Below are 15,365 nucleotides of genomic sequence, written 5' to 3' on the forward strand. Positions count from 1 at the left end.
ACAAACAGCCTTGGGCAGTGTGCCATAAACTTCACAGGGCCGCTCACGCTGGGCTCGTAAGCACTCATGCAGGGCAGGGCTAGCTCGAGCCACAGGCAGCCGCAGGTGCAGCTCCCTGCGAGTCACCCTCCAGCAGACAAACTGGGAGGCCACATGGGGGTACCTGCAGCGCCCCAATCTGGCACTGAGCTTGGGGCCACTTTGTACCTCAGGTTTGGCCATCCTATCCTTGCCTTGCAGCTAGCGCCAGGGCCGAAGTAAGCGACGCGCTCTTCCCCTGCGAAGTCCTTACATGCATCCCTACCAGGACAGGTGCTTTGGAGCCCTATGTTCCCATGGCTGGATGCGCAGGGAAAAGCATCAACCTAAATGGAGGAGGGAAAGGGTGCAGGCAGAGAGATAAGGTCAGAAGCCACAGGAAGTCCGCCTACATTGTAAAATCTCTTAAAAATTGCACATATTATAAGTCTCTTCGTGGTCACCATATGATATCGGAATTTGGCCCCTTAAAAGATATACTAAATGTAGCACCTTAAAGTTCCCCAGAAATCCCATCTGGGGTGCCACATATGTTATTGAAATTTGGGGTGACATACAATATCCCCATATGCTTATTAATAAATCCCCAATAGGCCAGCGCCATGGCTTAACAGGCTAATCCTCCGCCTTGCGGTGCTGGCACACCGGGTTCTAGTCCCGGTCAGGGTGCCGGATTCTATCCTGGTTGCCCCTCTTCCAGGCCAGCTCTCTGCTATGGCCCGGGAAGGCAGTGGAGGATGGCCCAAGTCCTTGGTCCCTGCACCTGCATGGGAGACCAGGAGAAGCACCTGGCTCCTGGCTTCGGATCAGCACAATGTGCCAGCCGCAGCAGCTATTGGAGGGTGAACCAACGGCAAAAAGGAAAACCTTTCTCTCTGTCTCTCTCTCACTATCCACTCTGCCTGTCAAAAAATAAATAAACAAATAAATAAATAAATAAATCGCCAATATTAACAAGCCCAAGTGGGTTCTTGCCTAACATTTAGAGAAGAATTCTGAATACTGGCATAAATAAATGAGGCAGCGTGGTGCATTTTAAGCTTTTATTCAGTGCGAAAGATGCATGGGAGAGTGAGGGCTTTATCATTAGGAGAGAGGTAAATCTGGGAGCATACCAAGTACCAGGAACCAGCCATGTGGAGGAGCATCCAGGACAGGAAGCCCCCAACTGGCGAGAGGCCAGGGCAAGAAAAAGAGGCAAAAAAGGCCGGACACACTCTGTCCCAGGCTTTTAATCCACTTTCAGAGGGGAGTGGCTAATTAACCTGATTGGCTTGTGGACACTCAGTTGTGGCCAGGTAGGGGCAAGAGGTCACAGGGCGTGGTGAAGGCATGGTCTTCCAGCTCACAAACCTAATAAATTTTAACCTGTACGCCTGCCTACTTCAGTTCCTGTGGGAAACAGCCACACATTAGGAGTTAGCAGTATGATGTCATGGAAACAGTTCACATTACAGTCACCTGTGCTTGCCTCTCACACACTTGTAATTTAAAATTGGTTTTCATCTTTTAAAAAGATACTTTTGCTATCTCTTCCTCTTTCTCTTTAATAGTCTCAAGATGATTTTCTAATGCACTCGTGTGCTAACAAGCACCTTTGAGTAAAGTGTGGCTTGCTTGAGTCACTGTTCTGTGGAGTGGCAGTGGCCTCATCCTGACCCTTCCATGTCCTGGGTCCATAGGCCTTCCCTGACAGCAGCTGTAAAGCCTGCAGCTGGACTGCTGCTGCTCTTGAGGTCTACCCTCTCCTGTCTCAGGGACACAGGGAAGCTCCGACCCCAGCACCAACCTGGTACTTGCTCTCTTCACCTCCAGGTTCAAGTTCCTGCAGGAAACCATGTTGCCCCTGGCCTTACTTCTCACCATGATGTTCCCCCTGGTGGAGAGCAATGTCACTGCCTCCAGTGAACCATGGGTGGATAGCAGCATCACTACCTCCAGGGAACTATGGGTGGAAACCAACATCACGACCTCCAGTGAACCATGGGTGGATAGCAGCGTCACTGACATCAGTGAACCACGAGTTGAGAGCAATGGCAGTAGTGTCATTGAACGGTTTTGTAAGTGTCTTTCCATCTGTGGTGTTGAGAATGAGAATTCCCTGGAATTGAACGGGATCTTTGGATAGGTGGCCTGGAATTTGAATTGTCTTAGTCCATTGAGCTTGGCACTGTCCATGTGATTAGCGATGGGGTGGGGGTGGGGGTGTGAGTTCATTATAGGACATTGTGCATGGCTAGGAGAGGATGGTCAGGAGAGAGGGGTGCTGTCCCCAAGGTGCAGCTGACCAGGACTTGAGGGGCAGTGTGGGAGTGGCACTTCCCCATGAGCGACAGGCAGCAGTGGCTTGTCCAGTGACATGCAGGAGGACTCTGCTCCTTGGCAGTTTCCTGCCTTCCAGGAGGTGTTCTCACTGGAAGGGTAAGGCACTGTCACACATGGCCACCTAGGGCACTCCTCCAGGGCTGGCTCTGGGAGCAGGGAGCTCCTGGTCCTGCCTGTCTTTGCTCAGGGAAGCTGGTGTGGGACAGAGTCAGACTGCGCGAGCGGGGCTTGCAGGCTGGGGAGGCCCTGGAGGAAGAGTCAGAGCCTGTTGTGAGAGGAGGTGGAAAGGGCTGGTAGTGGGTGGCAAAGGCACAAGGAAAAGTCTGATGTCTGCTTTCTCATTACATAGGGAGAAATGATATGAAATGCTTTAACTGTCTGGAAATAAACAACTTTAATTGTGTAGGACGATCAACCTGCCCCCAAGACATCAGGCGCTGCCTGACAGTGTCCATGCGTAAGTACCTCTTTATGTCCTCAAACTTTGTGGATGAGTTGTGTGGCCTCTGCAGATTAGGAGGTTGGGCCAGGCTGTTTGTGTGTCTGCGCCCTGTTCCCCTGCTGTCTTCCCATCCTGAGAGCGTGTTCCCAGGTAGCAGGATCAGCTTCCTGCTGGGGCAGTGGGCACTGTCTATAAATAAGGACAGGTACTGTGCCAGGTGGGTAGACCTGGCTGCCTACACAGCTCTAGGGAAAGGAGCATTGCTGGGCCTCACAGCCTCCGCCCTTGTCTGTCTTGGTCACGTGTAGACAGCCAGTGCCACGCCTCACTGCCCATTCCATGTTGGGACATCTTTGGAGGGTCTCCCTGAGCAGTGGCAGGCGGGGATGCACCTGGACCCTCAGTGCCATGGTCGCCATGACCAGGCCGCAAGGCTCAGGGTGGGGCAGAGGAAATCACTGTGCCAGCACCTCTTCATTGTAGGAACTGCTGTTGGCTCGTGAGCACCTGCTGATCTGTGGCTAAGGCCAAGACCCAGAGTCTAGCTTTGCTGGTTTTTGTGCCAAGCCTGGGCTCTGCTCAGGGTCTTTGAAGGGTTTGGTGTTGCCATTTTGGGATTACAGCTCATGAGTCAGGCTGGGACTGCTTTCTCCAAGGCTCTCTGACCCTGACTGGCTCTGGGGTCTAGCAGACCAAGAGGAACTCAGTGAGGTTGCAAGGTGGCCATGAGGTGGGGCCTCTGACTCAGGAAGGTCAGGGTGGCTTAATTTAGAGATGGGCTTCCAGGACCTTAGCCTGTCCTCACGCGAGCATCCTTCCTGTCCACCCAATCACCTCCACCTCTGGACCTTCCAGCTGCCAGCAGTTCCTAGGGCCCCAGCAGTTGCGAAGCCACCAGCCTACATGGGTGGCATGCACTCCAACGGAGCAGTTTCAGCATCCACATGAGACCCTCTGTATGGGCTCTTTGGGAGGACAGAGGGCAAGGCTCTGAGAGTTCTCTGCAGGCTGGGACTTCCCAGCGTCCTCAGCTTCAGGTGGACCTGGCCCTGGATTCTCCCTGAGACCCTCAGCCTCCCACCCGTCACTTCCCCTTCTCTGCTTCTCCCACATGGTGGAAGTGGTGAGGGTTGTATTTATCAATTTCGTCTTCTGCATTGGTGAATTCTGACATGCACTGGGGCAAAGAACGTCTGGGCGACCTCTGTGGAGGTTTGTCCGTGCTGGAGTGCCGGGACGTTTTCTGCTTCAGGAGCGTCGAGAGGCCCTACAGAGCCTTGAGTGGGAACTCTCTGAGCATCAGAGGCAGTGCTGTGCTCACAGCCAACAGCAGGGAGAATCTGTGGCAGGGAGACACACAGACCTGCGGGACACAGCAGAACCCAGTTCAGGGGCAGATGACGGACAGACACCGACCCAGCCGCGGAGGAAGGACTGCCTTGCTCTTCTACAGCAGAAGGGGCGATGACCTCAGACCTTGCATAAAAGCACTCAGAATGCATTGTGGGTGACATGGAGAAGTCATACTGAGCAGCTTTCTGACAGCCAGACGGAAGAGAAACGCTTACCCTTCTGGTGCTCCACAAGCTGTGTGGAGCTGACCCCCAAAGCGTGGTCCACAAAAGGCACACCTGGTGAAACTGGACCTCAGCCAACTGGAAGTCTGTGTTTTCTTTTAATTTTTTTGCCGTGAATGACCTTGTTACAAGGACACAGAGACAGGCTGCAGAGTGGGAGAAAGTAGCTGCACACCATGTATCCATGAACGAATGAGCATCCTGTACCCACAAAGAACTCAGAATGCAGCATCAGGGCAGCTAGTCCCTCACTAGGAGACAAGGCTAGGACAGGAAGAGACGTTTCATTGACGTGAGGTCATGGATGGCCATGGGCACGGAAACAGATTTTCAGCATTGTTGGCCTTTAGGAGGGTGCATGTTAAGGCACATGGCTGCCTCTCGTCAGAGGGACCAGGATGAAAGCCAGTGTGATACAAATGCTGGGGAGGATGCCCGGAAACCAGATCGTGCGTCGCTGCTGGGGGAGTGGAACGTGATGGCGTCACTTCAAGTGGCAGTGCGGCCTCTTCCCTTTCTACAGAAGCGTCTGCCGCACAGCCCCAAGCCTGGCTGCGTGGGTATTTTCTCCAGAGAACTGAAAGCTCCAGGCCACACAGAAACAAGCCCGTGCATGCAAGGAACGAAGGATGGACTTCTCCCCAGCTTGACCGATGGCCTGGGCTGCTGCTGAGTGGAAAGGTTCCAAAGGTAGCATCTCTTATGGTTCTTCTAGTAATACGATGCATATATAGTAGTGGACAGCAGCTTCGTTTTGTGGGCGGTCCGGGACAAGGCAGTTGGGTGGGAAGAGATTAGTGTGTGCGTGCAGGAACACATAAATCCAGTGTTCAAACTGTTGAGACGTCTTGACTGTTACCAGTATCAGCACCATAGTTGTTGTAGCTCCTGGACTTCTGCAAGGTATTACCAGAGTTTTACCTACCAAGAAATCTAACCAGATGTGTGCAGGATTCCAGCCCTGAAACTGCAAAGCACCTGTTGAAATAAAAGTGGTAAATGCATGGCAGCTTACCCCGTGGTTGTGAATCATGGCAGCTGTGTACCTGTGCCTTTCTTGGCTCTGTATCTGGGATGCAGCTTGGAGCTGTGCAGGCTCACGGCTGAGGCATTTAGCTTTGGGTGTCAGATGAGTCTTTGGACTTGGACTTTGAGCAGTGCTGTGGCATGACGTGGATGAGACTTTGAGGATAGGATGAAGGCATTGTGTACCATGGGATGGACTTGAATCTTTGATGGCCAAAGACAGAATACTGTGATGTAAGTATTACTTTGGGTGTTGGATGTTCCCTGAACACACACCACATCTTGGTCCCTAAAGTCTGATGTTAACATATAACAGGTGGAACCTTAATCCAAACATGATGCTTAGAGTCAGGCCCTTTGGAGGTGACTGATTTGATTTGTTGGCTAGGTTGGAGCCCCGTGTCAGCTTCCTGGGGCTTTGTAAGACACCACATGGAGGTAGACAGTTGCATGCCCTGTGCTCCTGCCACATGATGTGCTTCACCACCTCAGGATGCTGCCTCCTCCTTGCAGAGTCTCGCCAACTGCAGAAATCAGCATTAGGGGCAGGCATTGTCTCGGCAGGTTAGGCTGCAGCCTGTGACGCCAACATCCCTTATCATGGGTTTGTTTCCTGGCTGCTCCACTTCTGATTCAGCTCCCTTCTGAAGCCTGGGTAAAGTCGTGGAGGATAGACCATGTATTTGGGCCCTTCCCACCCACATCAGTGACCTGACGCAGCTCTTGCTGCTGGCTTCGACGCAACCCAGAGCTGGCCTTTGTGGCCATCTGAGGAGTGAGCCAGCAGAAGGGAGATCTCTCTTTCTCTTCCTCTCTCTAACACTTTCAAATAAACTTATTTATTTATTTATTTATTTTTTTGACAGAGTGGACAGTGAGAGAGAGAGACAGAGAGAAAGGTCTTCCTTTTGCCGTTGGTTCACCCTCCCATGGCCGCCGCTGTTGGTGCGCTGCAGCCGGCGCACCGTGCTGATCCGATGGCAGGAGCCAGGTGCTTCTCCTGGTCTCCCATGGGGTGCAGGGCCCAAGCACTTGGGCCATCCTCCACTGCACTCCCGGGCCATAGCAGAGAGCTGGCCTGGAAGAGGGGCAACCGGGACAGAATCCGGTGCCCCGACTGGGACTAGAACCCGCTGTGCCGGCGCCGCAAGGCGGAGGATTAGCCTAGTGAGCTGCGACGCCGGCCCTTTTTTTAAAATTTTTAAAGTATTAGGTCCTGTTAATATGGGCACTCTTGTTAAACATCCGCAGGGTCTCTGAGAGTTGAGTACAGCATGATTTCTAGCCTCCGTTTACATTTGGAGTTCTGCAATCATCGTGACAGAAATGGACAGCACATTTCATTTGTGTAGCTGTAGGGGAGATGAGCATACCCCATTGCAGGAGGGCCCAAGACAGATGTAGAGGCAGTGTGGAGAGAAAAGCATCTCCAGAAGGTGGCGTTCTTGAAGTCTTCAGAACCTAGGAACGGGGACATGCCCCATGGTCAGGATTCCAGGCAATCTTGTATGATTTGGCAGTGAAGAATGCATGCATGAGCGGCGTGCGGTTGAATGGGAGGTGGGGTGGAGTGTGTGCTGTGATCATTAAAGCAGCAAATGCAGATGTCAGTGATTTTCATTGTTATTTTTTGTAGGACTGAACTCTCGTGAAATGCTTGTTTACAAGAACTGTACATTCAACTGCTCATTTGTATATGCTATTCATGAGCCTGCTGAACTACCAAGAATTAACTTTATCACGAATGCTTATTATTTCGTTCGCTGCTGCGGTAACATATTCTGCAATGAAGGAGGCCCCACAAACCTGGAGCGGGACATAATGCCCGATACCCCCATTGAGGAGCCGCTCCCAGAGAGTGCTGTCCGACTGAGGGCCTCGCAGCTCTTCCTGAGCATGGTCTCCATCATAGTCAGCAATCTACTGACCCGAGACCCTCTCCTGGGATGGTCAACCCATCTTCCCTGTCCCTCATAGCAGTTTTACTCTCCGTTTCCCTCTTATGAGCCAGAGACTGATATGCTGGGCCCAGATGGCTCATGTCTGCTGTACTTCAAGAGAGAAATTAAAAATAATCATTATTTACATAAATGGTCATGAACATTGTTTGCCTGCACATGCTCAGGATCTGGCCCCAGCTCATCTCTGCTCTTATCTCCTGTACTGTGCCACCTACCGAGGAATTGCCTTGGAGTTTGAGTGTTTAAAGTGCTTTTTCTCCTTCACACGTGGTGGGCTAAAGATTCGCTGTGTGAAAACATCTTGCTTTTTTTGCTTACAGAGATTGTTGTAATCCAAAGGGAAAACTTCCAGGGGCGAATCTGCCTGTAGGCTGGAAGAGAAGCCTCAGCCATGTGCAGACTGTAGCCTCGAGGCCACCTTCAGTGCTGGCCATGGGTTCCAGTTGTTGGGCCAGAGAGAGGCCTGGCACAGAGTGACTCCTTTGTCCCCAGGGTCAGATGGAAGGGACCACAGCATGTTGTACCCTTGTAGGGGCCAGATGGCTCTGCCGGTACAGTGTTGTCTCCACATGGCCCCTCAGTTCACATGGGCCGTAGACTATTCCCCAGACGTTAGCCTGTGAGACTGGTGAGGGTCTGTTTTGGAGGTCCACACTGTTCTGCAAATAGATAGTGGTGAGGATGCACAACACCATGAATGTACTGAAATACACTGAAATGGCCCCTTGGGAGGTTGGAGGTGGCCCTGAAGCCATCTGCAGCCTGACCTGAATGCAAGGAGAGTTGGGGCTGCTGCCCCTCTCATCGCATCTCTGGTCAGTACCAGGAGAATGATGTGGAGGGAACAGAAAGTTCCAGACCCTCTGGGCTCACCTCCTCCTCTTCCTTCCTTCGTAAGTCAGTTAACCTGTTTGTGAAAGTAACGGGAAAGAATTCACACATCTTAAGTTCACCATTGTAATCAAGTTAGAGTGTATTATTGAGATGACATCCACAGGGATGTGTAACCATCACCACTGTCTAATTCCAGAACAGTGGAGATCCCAGAAGAACCCCACAGCAAATACACAGTGACTGCCTGTTCACCCTCCCCAGGCCCTGGCAGCCCCTGTTGGTCTCAGTCTGTGAAGGTGGGGTTGCCTGTGGTGGATGCATCAGACAGGCTTCTCCAGAGAGTCCCAGTGTGTGTGCAAAACGTCCAAGCTTAGAGTCGTGCACGGCAGAATGACTTTCTGGTCGATGTTGCCATAGAGCACTGTGGTTGTCCAGATTATAAAGCCACCGAGGAGCTCTTCTGGCCCGGTGAGCCTGTAGCCATAGTCTACTGTAGGGCCACACGTTGCACACGGGCTCAGGTGATGCTGGTGCAGAGAACTCTGCTGTGCATGGAACCTTTTGCAGTGCACAGTGCCCAAGTTGATAATGGTCCTAAGCACTGTCACCGGTGGACAAGCTGGCTGGACTCTGCTTTCTGTCCTGTGTCAGCAAAGCTTCCTAGAAGATGAGCAGTGCCAGACCAGCTGCTGCTGCACCAGGCGGGCTTGGCTGTATGCTGGCTGCTTCACACGCTGGGTCCGTGACTGGTCTGCCCCTGTGGGATGGTGTAGCTGTGTGTGACTGCACATTTCCCACTGCAATGAGACCTCCCACTGACTCAGATACAATAAATGAAGTTAAAGATAATATAGAAGGCCACAAGAGAAGAATAATTCAAAGAGAACAAAGAATTACTGAGCTTAAGATGAGGTTATACACAGATACAGAATTGGAGGATCAAAAAATGTAAAACAATGGGAATAAATAAAGCACATGAGAAGGTTGGGACAGCATTAAACAGCACAGAGGAGCATCGATGAGAGGGTTTCAGATCTCCAAGGGGATAGAAAGCGTTATCAGACTGACAACAGAACCTCCCAAAACATGGAGGGTATGCATGCCCACACCCTGGCAGGCCTAAGTTCATCACTCAGAATCACTGAAATCAAAGGCAGATTAAAATCAAACTCTAAAAGGTGAAGACAGAGTATTCTCAAAGCAGCAGAAGAGAGAGCACTGGAATGTGGTCTGATTCACCTGACACTAACCCTCCCAGCAGAAACCATCCAGACCAGGTGAGACAGGCAAGGAAGCTGACTGCTCCCCCTCATTGAGGGGAGAAAGTGGAGGGCATTTTCCCTCAGATTGGGAACACAATGGGAATGCCCACACTCCACACTTTTATTCCACACAGTACTGGGAGCCCTGGGCAGGGCAATTGGGCAGAAGAAAGAAACAGATGTCATCCACATTGGAAAAGAAGCATTTGGATTGTCACTGTTTGCGGTGACCTTATATGTAAAAACCCCAAAGACACAGCAAAAACATTCAGCAAGGCACTTCAACGACACTGAGATATATAAAATCAGTATGCAAAATCAGAAGAGAATTACCTGAAAAAGAATTCAAGATAACATATGTGTGATCAGTGAGATGTGGTTAGAAGAAATTATCTGTAGGGTTTTTTGACAAGTGAGCATTGATACTCATATATACAACCAGAATTGAATTCTCTGTGTTTATAGAATCAGGGTTTTCTTCACCTGTGGATCTGTCCTTCATCCAGTTGGCAAGATATTTGGTTTCTCATTCTGGAATCTGCTTCTTCAGATCTGCACTGATCTTCCCCACTGCAGCTTTCCCAGTTTGAAAATTTCCATGTGATGAGTGACGGTCTCTGTCTACCTCTGAGTCAGCTGCTGTAAGTTCTTTCTCCTCAGGTGTGAATTGGTGTTTGACCTCACTGTGGAAAACTTCATCGTAAAACCAAGGATAATGTCACTCTCTCTCGGCTTTGTGTGACGTGTTGGAATCGATCCCTGTGACTGGCTGGTTTCACAGCTTCTCCCATGTCCAGGAGCCACGTTTCCCGTGCCCAATGTCGAGCACACTCCATGACATGATGTGCACATGTGATCTCTCACACAGGCTGCATCCATGTCTGATTAAATCCACATCTTTTTTTCCTATGTTCTGACGCTCAGGACAGCTACCTTGGCCTCCCACGAATAGCCATATGCTGCTGTGGATTCGTTTTGAGAGGAGCAGTGTGGTGGGGGCAAGAGGCACAGAGTCACTACACAGATCCCGGGAGTCGGGTGAAAGCAGGCCAGAGGTGAGAAGCCTGCAGACTCATTTGTTTCAGTTGGTACAGCAGCTTAAATAGCCAAGGCAGCCAATCTGGTCAAGGGGCGGTTTATGCCCTAACCAATCACAGCCAGTTGCCAGGCAGCATCTAGGTGGGTTTCAAAGCCATTCCTGAGTAACTGATGCTCGCTTGCCAGCAGCCATCTTGGCATGGCATTCTCATTCCACCACATTTCCCCGTTTTCATTTATTTTTGAGCAATGGGAGGCATGATTATTAGCCACACCATTGTTGACCCCATTTCCATGTGGTCTTCATAAGCAGCTGTGCCTGTCTTAGGTTGTCCCCCAGGGGATCTTAACGTCATTGACTGAAGAACCAAAGTGACTCCATTTTAAAACAATAAAAAAAGCAGCCTCCATTTCCCATAGCAGACCCGGCTCCTTGTAAAAGCAGTCATTCAGGCATTCTGGAGATATCAAAGCTTACCAGGGACAGCTAGCTCGGTAAACCAAGGACAGCACAGTAGAGATTGCTAAACAAAGTAACTCCCTGTGCCCAAAGCTCCCGTGTTGTGAGCCCCCGCTGTAACTCCCTGTACCCAAAGCTTCCATGCTGTATGTAACTTTTTTCCTGCTGATGTAGCCATTTTTTTTTCCTTAAAAACTCTCCCAAACAAGGACCGGGGCCTCACTCCTTCCTCTGCTGTGCAGGTTGGTTGGGTGGGGTCCCTGTTGCAGCTTGTACTCCTGAATAAACCTTGCTTTTGCAGTTCGGTGTGATAGACTCTCTGGGGGTTTCTGTGGGGATCTAACAATCTGGGCACAACAGACTAACCAGCGCTCAAAATGGGAGACCACAGGCTTGCTTGCTCAGATAGGGGTGGGAATGAGGAATAATGGTAATCGGGAATGGCATGACCACACACAGGCTGTGGGCCGTTTGAGTGGCTGACCAGAGCTAGTGGGGTATAAAACAGTAATGGATGTGGCTTTGGGCAGTTTCACGGGGTAGGATGATAGAGCAGGTGCATCTGCTAACAAGGCAGACTCTCAGTCTTGTTCAGCTGGTTCTGGTTGATTGTCAGTTGCAGGCTTGATATTTCTGGCTGGTACCCAAATGGGCTGTCTTGCATTCTCTGGAAAGACACAAGCATATCCTCAACCCTTGGTTAGCAGAGGGTGTGGTCCCTTCCATTCTCCTGTCAGGGGGGTCTTTCCACCTAACCATAGGGGCTGGGGGCTGGGATGGAAAGGATCCCCAATGTTTATAAGCTGGGCTGATCCCTTGGGAATCAAAAGTAAGAAAATTGATAGTGAAAAGGACCTCAGTCAAAGCAAGCTGTGAGTCTGGGGGCATATGATTGTTTTTCTGTCTTTGTAAGAGATCTTTCATTGTCCAATGAATTCTTTCAATGATTGCCTGTCCCTGTGGGTTGTATGGGATACCTGTGGCAGACTGTACCAGGATTTCAGGAAGGAATTAAATTTCTGTGATGTATATGCTGGCCCATTATCAGTCTAATTTTTTCCTATTCAGTATGATCCTGGCTGTAGGCTTGGTATAAATTCCTTTGATTATGTTGAGGAATGTTCTTTCTATACCCAATTTGCCTAAGGTTTTCATCATTAAATGGTGCTGAATGTTGTCAAATGCTTTCTCTGCATCTATTGAAATAATCATATGGTTTTTGGGCTTGAGTTTCCTAATGTGGTTAACTATATTTATTGTTGATTAACCACAGATTTTCAGATGTTGAACTGAAGAGCCAAAGTGACTCCATTTTAAAACAATAAAAAAGCAGCCTCCATTTCCCATAGCAGACCCGAGTCCTTGTAAAAGCAGTCATTCAGACATTCCAGAGATATCAAAGCTTACCAGGGACAGCTAGCTTGGTAAACCAAGGACAGCACAGTAGAGATTGCTAATCAAAAGTAATTCCCTGTATCCAGAGCTTCCGTGCTGTAAGCCCCTGCTAATGTAACTCTTTTTTTTTCCTGCTGATGTATCCCTTTTTTCCTTTAAAAACTCTCCCAAACAAAGACCGGGGCCTCACTCCTTCCTCCACTGCACCGGTTGGTTAGATAGGGTCCCTGTCATGGCTTGTACTCCCAAATAAACCTTGCTTTTGCAGTTCGGTGTGATCAACTCTCTGGGGGTCTCTGTGGGGATCTAATGATCTGGATACAACAGAACCATCCCTGCAAGCTGGGAACAAATATAAATACAAGTTAGTCCAAGTGAATGATCTTTCTGATATGTTGTTGGATTTGATTGGCTAGTATTTCACTGAGCATTTTTGCATGTATGTTCATTAGAGATTTTGGTCTATAGTTCTCTTTCTCTGTGATATCTTTTTATGGCTTAGGAATTTAGGCAATGCAGGCCTTATAGAATGAGTTTGGGGTAGGCAGGTTAAGGTGCTAGAACATGGAGGGAGCTTGTTGCTCTAGTCTAGAAGATAGTTTTTTAAAAGTGGGAGGAGTGCAGTCTCAGGAAGTATTAGGGAGAATGCAGAGGAAACTTTACACAAATTGGAGGGACACAGAGGACCCATGTGGAGGGCAAGGACACCCACAACTCAGGACCACAGCAGTGGAGAGCCGTGGCACCAGCATTGGAGAGTCAGGTGAGAGCAGGCTGCAGCAGCCCAAGCCACTGGAAAAAGCTGCAGGAAGAGCCTAGAGGGATTCCAGCTTGGAACCCCATCAGGGATACTATAACTGCCAAACTGGAAGAGAAGAAACAAAGAGGGGCACTTTTCTCTCTCCTCAATCACCCTGCAACTGCATCCTGTAACAAACTGAGAGCAGATGCCATTTGGGGCATATATAACCACTGGGCCAACTTGTTTCTGTACCCAGCAACCAGCCAAGCAGACTCCTGAGTCGCGTGGGGAGAACAATTGGGGCTGGGTACTTGTGACAGGGAGGCATGTGTGCCCGGACTGTGGAAACCTGAGGCTGCATGGGAGGACTCAGGGTGTGGCTGGGATGTTGGGCAGTCACTATGGGAGGCTCCACACAATCAGGGTGCCCTGGTTATCTGGCAAGGGACATTTCTGGGGAATCTGAGCGTACACTGAAGACCACACAGATACTTTGTGTGGTCTTTGTGGCAAAGTGGATGACTAATATATCCACTGGGGCTAGCACATAGGCACTGGTCTCCTTTGGGGAGAGGAGGTCAGCTGAGTAGAATAAACCTCCCCTTTTATTAAAAAAAAAAGACTTACCAATCCTGGGTGTGTCACCTCAAGACAAACACTTCACCCTGGAGCACTGAACAGAGCTTCTTGGCCATACCCACCACGTGCCTCTAGGTATTACCTGAAATCAGAGACTCCACTACTCCACTGAAACATAGTCCAAAGACAAAAGCCACCACAGTGAAAAAATAGAGGAAACCAACAAGTATCTCCACAAATGCTGAATAACAAACACACCAATTCAAGAAACAAAAACAAGGAAAACAACACGATGCCCTCTGAAAGAACACAATATTTCAATAGTAGATTGTGAAGATAATGAAATTGAAGAAATGACAGACATGGAATTCAAAAAATTGGTCATCAATTACTTAGAAGAGAAGTAATCAGAAGCAAATACACAAACTAATGGAACCTATAAATGATATGGAAGAAAATTTCTCCCACGAAATTGAGATCTTAAAGAGAAATCAAAATGAAATCTTAGAAATGAAGAATTCAATAGAACAAATTAAAAATGTGATGGAAAGCCTTAACAACAGAATTGGTGAAGCAGAAGAAAGAATATCTAACTTAGAGACAAAGCACAAGAAATTATACAGTCAGACCAAACACAAGAAGAAGATATTAGAAAATTAAAAAACACTTTTGGTAGGGCCAGCACCTGCAATGCCAGCATCCCATATGGGCACCAGTTCGAGTCCCAGCTGCTCCACTTCCAATCCAGCTCTCTCCTATGGCCTGGGAAAGCAGTAGAGGATGGCCTGAGTCCTTGGGCCCCTGCACCAGTGTGGGAGACCTGGAGGACGCTCCTGACTCCTGGCTTCGAATTGACACAGATCCAGCCATTGTAGTCAACTGGGGAATGAACCAGTGAATGGAAGACCTCTCTTTCTCACTCTGCCTCTTTCTCTATCTGTGTTTCTTTGACTTTAAAATAAATAAATCTTTAAAAAAAACACTGTTGGGAGTCTACAGGATACTATCAACCGACCCAATATGCAGGTATTAAGAGTTCCTGAAGGCATGGAAAGAGAGAAAAGATCAGAAGGCCTTTTCAGTGAAATAATAACAGAAAATTTCCCTAATTTGGAAAAAGGGACTTCCAAGTATAGAATGCACATAGAATTCCTAACAGACATGACTAGAAAAGATTTTCACCATGACACATTATAATCATACTCTCCACAGTAAAAGATAAAGACAAGACTAAAACGTGCACTGCCAGAGACCAGCTCCAGCCAGTCCAGGGGCCCCAAGGTGTGAGAGGTGTCGGCGCTTGAGGAAATGAGAGAAACTCACAGCAAGGCTGATGGCATGGCTCTGGCTTTCGAGCACCAGGCTTTATTTTTATATCATAAGCCACATAATGATTCTTTCTTCTTACAATGAAAAGCCTGTTGTCCATTTTTTCTAATTACAATTTCTTTTTCAAGGGCATATTTATTTATTTATTTATTTTTAAACTTTTTATTTAATGAATATAAATTTCCAAAGTACAGTTTATGGATTACAGTGGCTTCCCCCCTCCCCCCCGCATAACTTCCCTCCCACCTGCAACCCTCCCCTTTCCCGCTCCCTCTCCCCTCCATTCACATCAAGATTCATTTTCAATTCTCTTTATATACAGAAGATCAATTTAGTATATATTAAGTAAAGATTTC

At 48.9% G+C, this 15,365-nt stretch overlaps 1 protein-coding gene across 4 annotated transcripts in view; it reads left to right on the forward strand.

The window, feature by feature from the left end:
* Positions 1-2,732: 2,732 nt before the first annotated feature.
* Positions 2,733-15,365, forward strand: part of GML (glycosylphosphatidylinositol anchored molecule like) — a 60,832-nt gene continuing 48,199 nt past the window's right edge. The window contains exons 1-3 of one of the 4 annotated variants that reach the window (XR_009865655.1): positions 2,733-2,821; positions 3,662-5,643; positions 7,046-7,136. The gene's annotated coding sequence lies outside the window, so the exon portion shown is untranslated. Of the gene's footprint in view, positions 2,822-3,661; positions 5,644-7,045; positions 7,137-15,365 lie in introns of those variants that run through there. The other 3 variants (XR_009865656.1, XR_009865657.1, XM_062187928.1) reach the window with 3 other exon arrangements.

The sequence above is a fragment of the Lepus europaeus genome, chromosome 4, assembly GCF_033115175.1.
Source record: "Lepus europaeus isolate LE1 chromosome 4, mLepTim1.pri, whole genome shotgun sequence".
Lineage (NCBI taxonomy): Eukaryota > Metazoa > Chordata > Mammalia > Lagomorpha > Leporidae > Lepus > Lepus europaeus.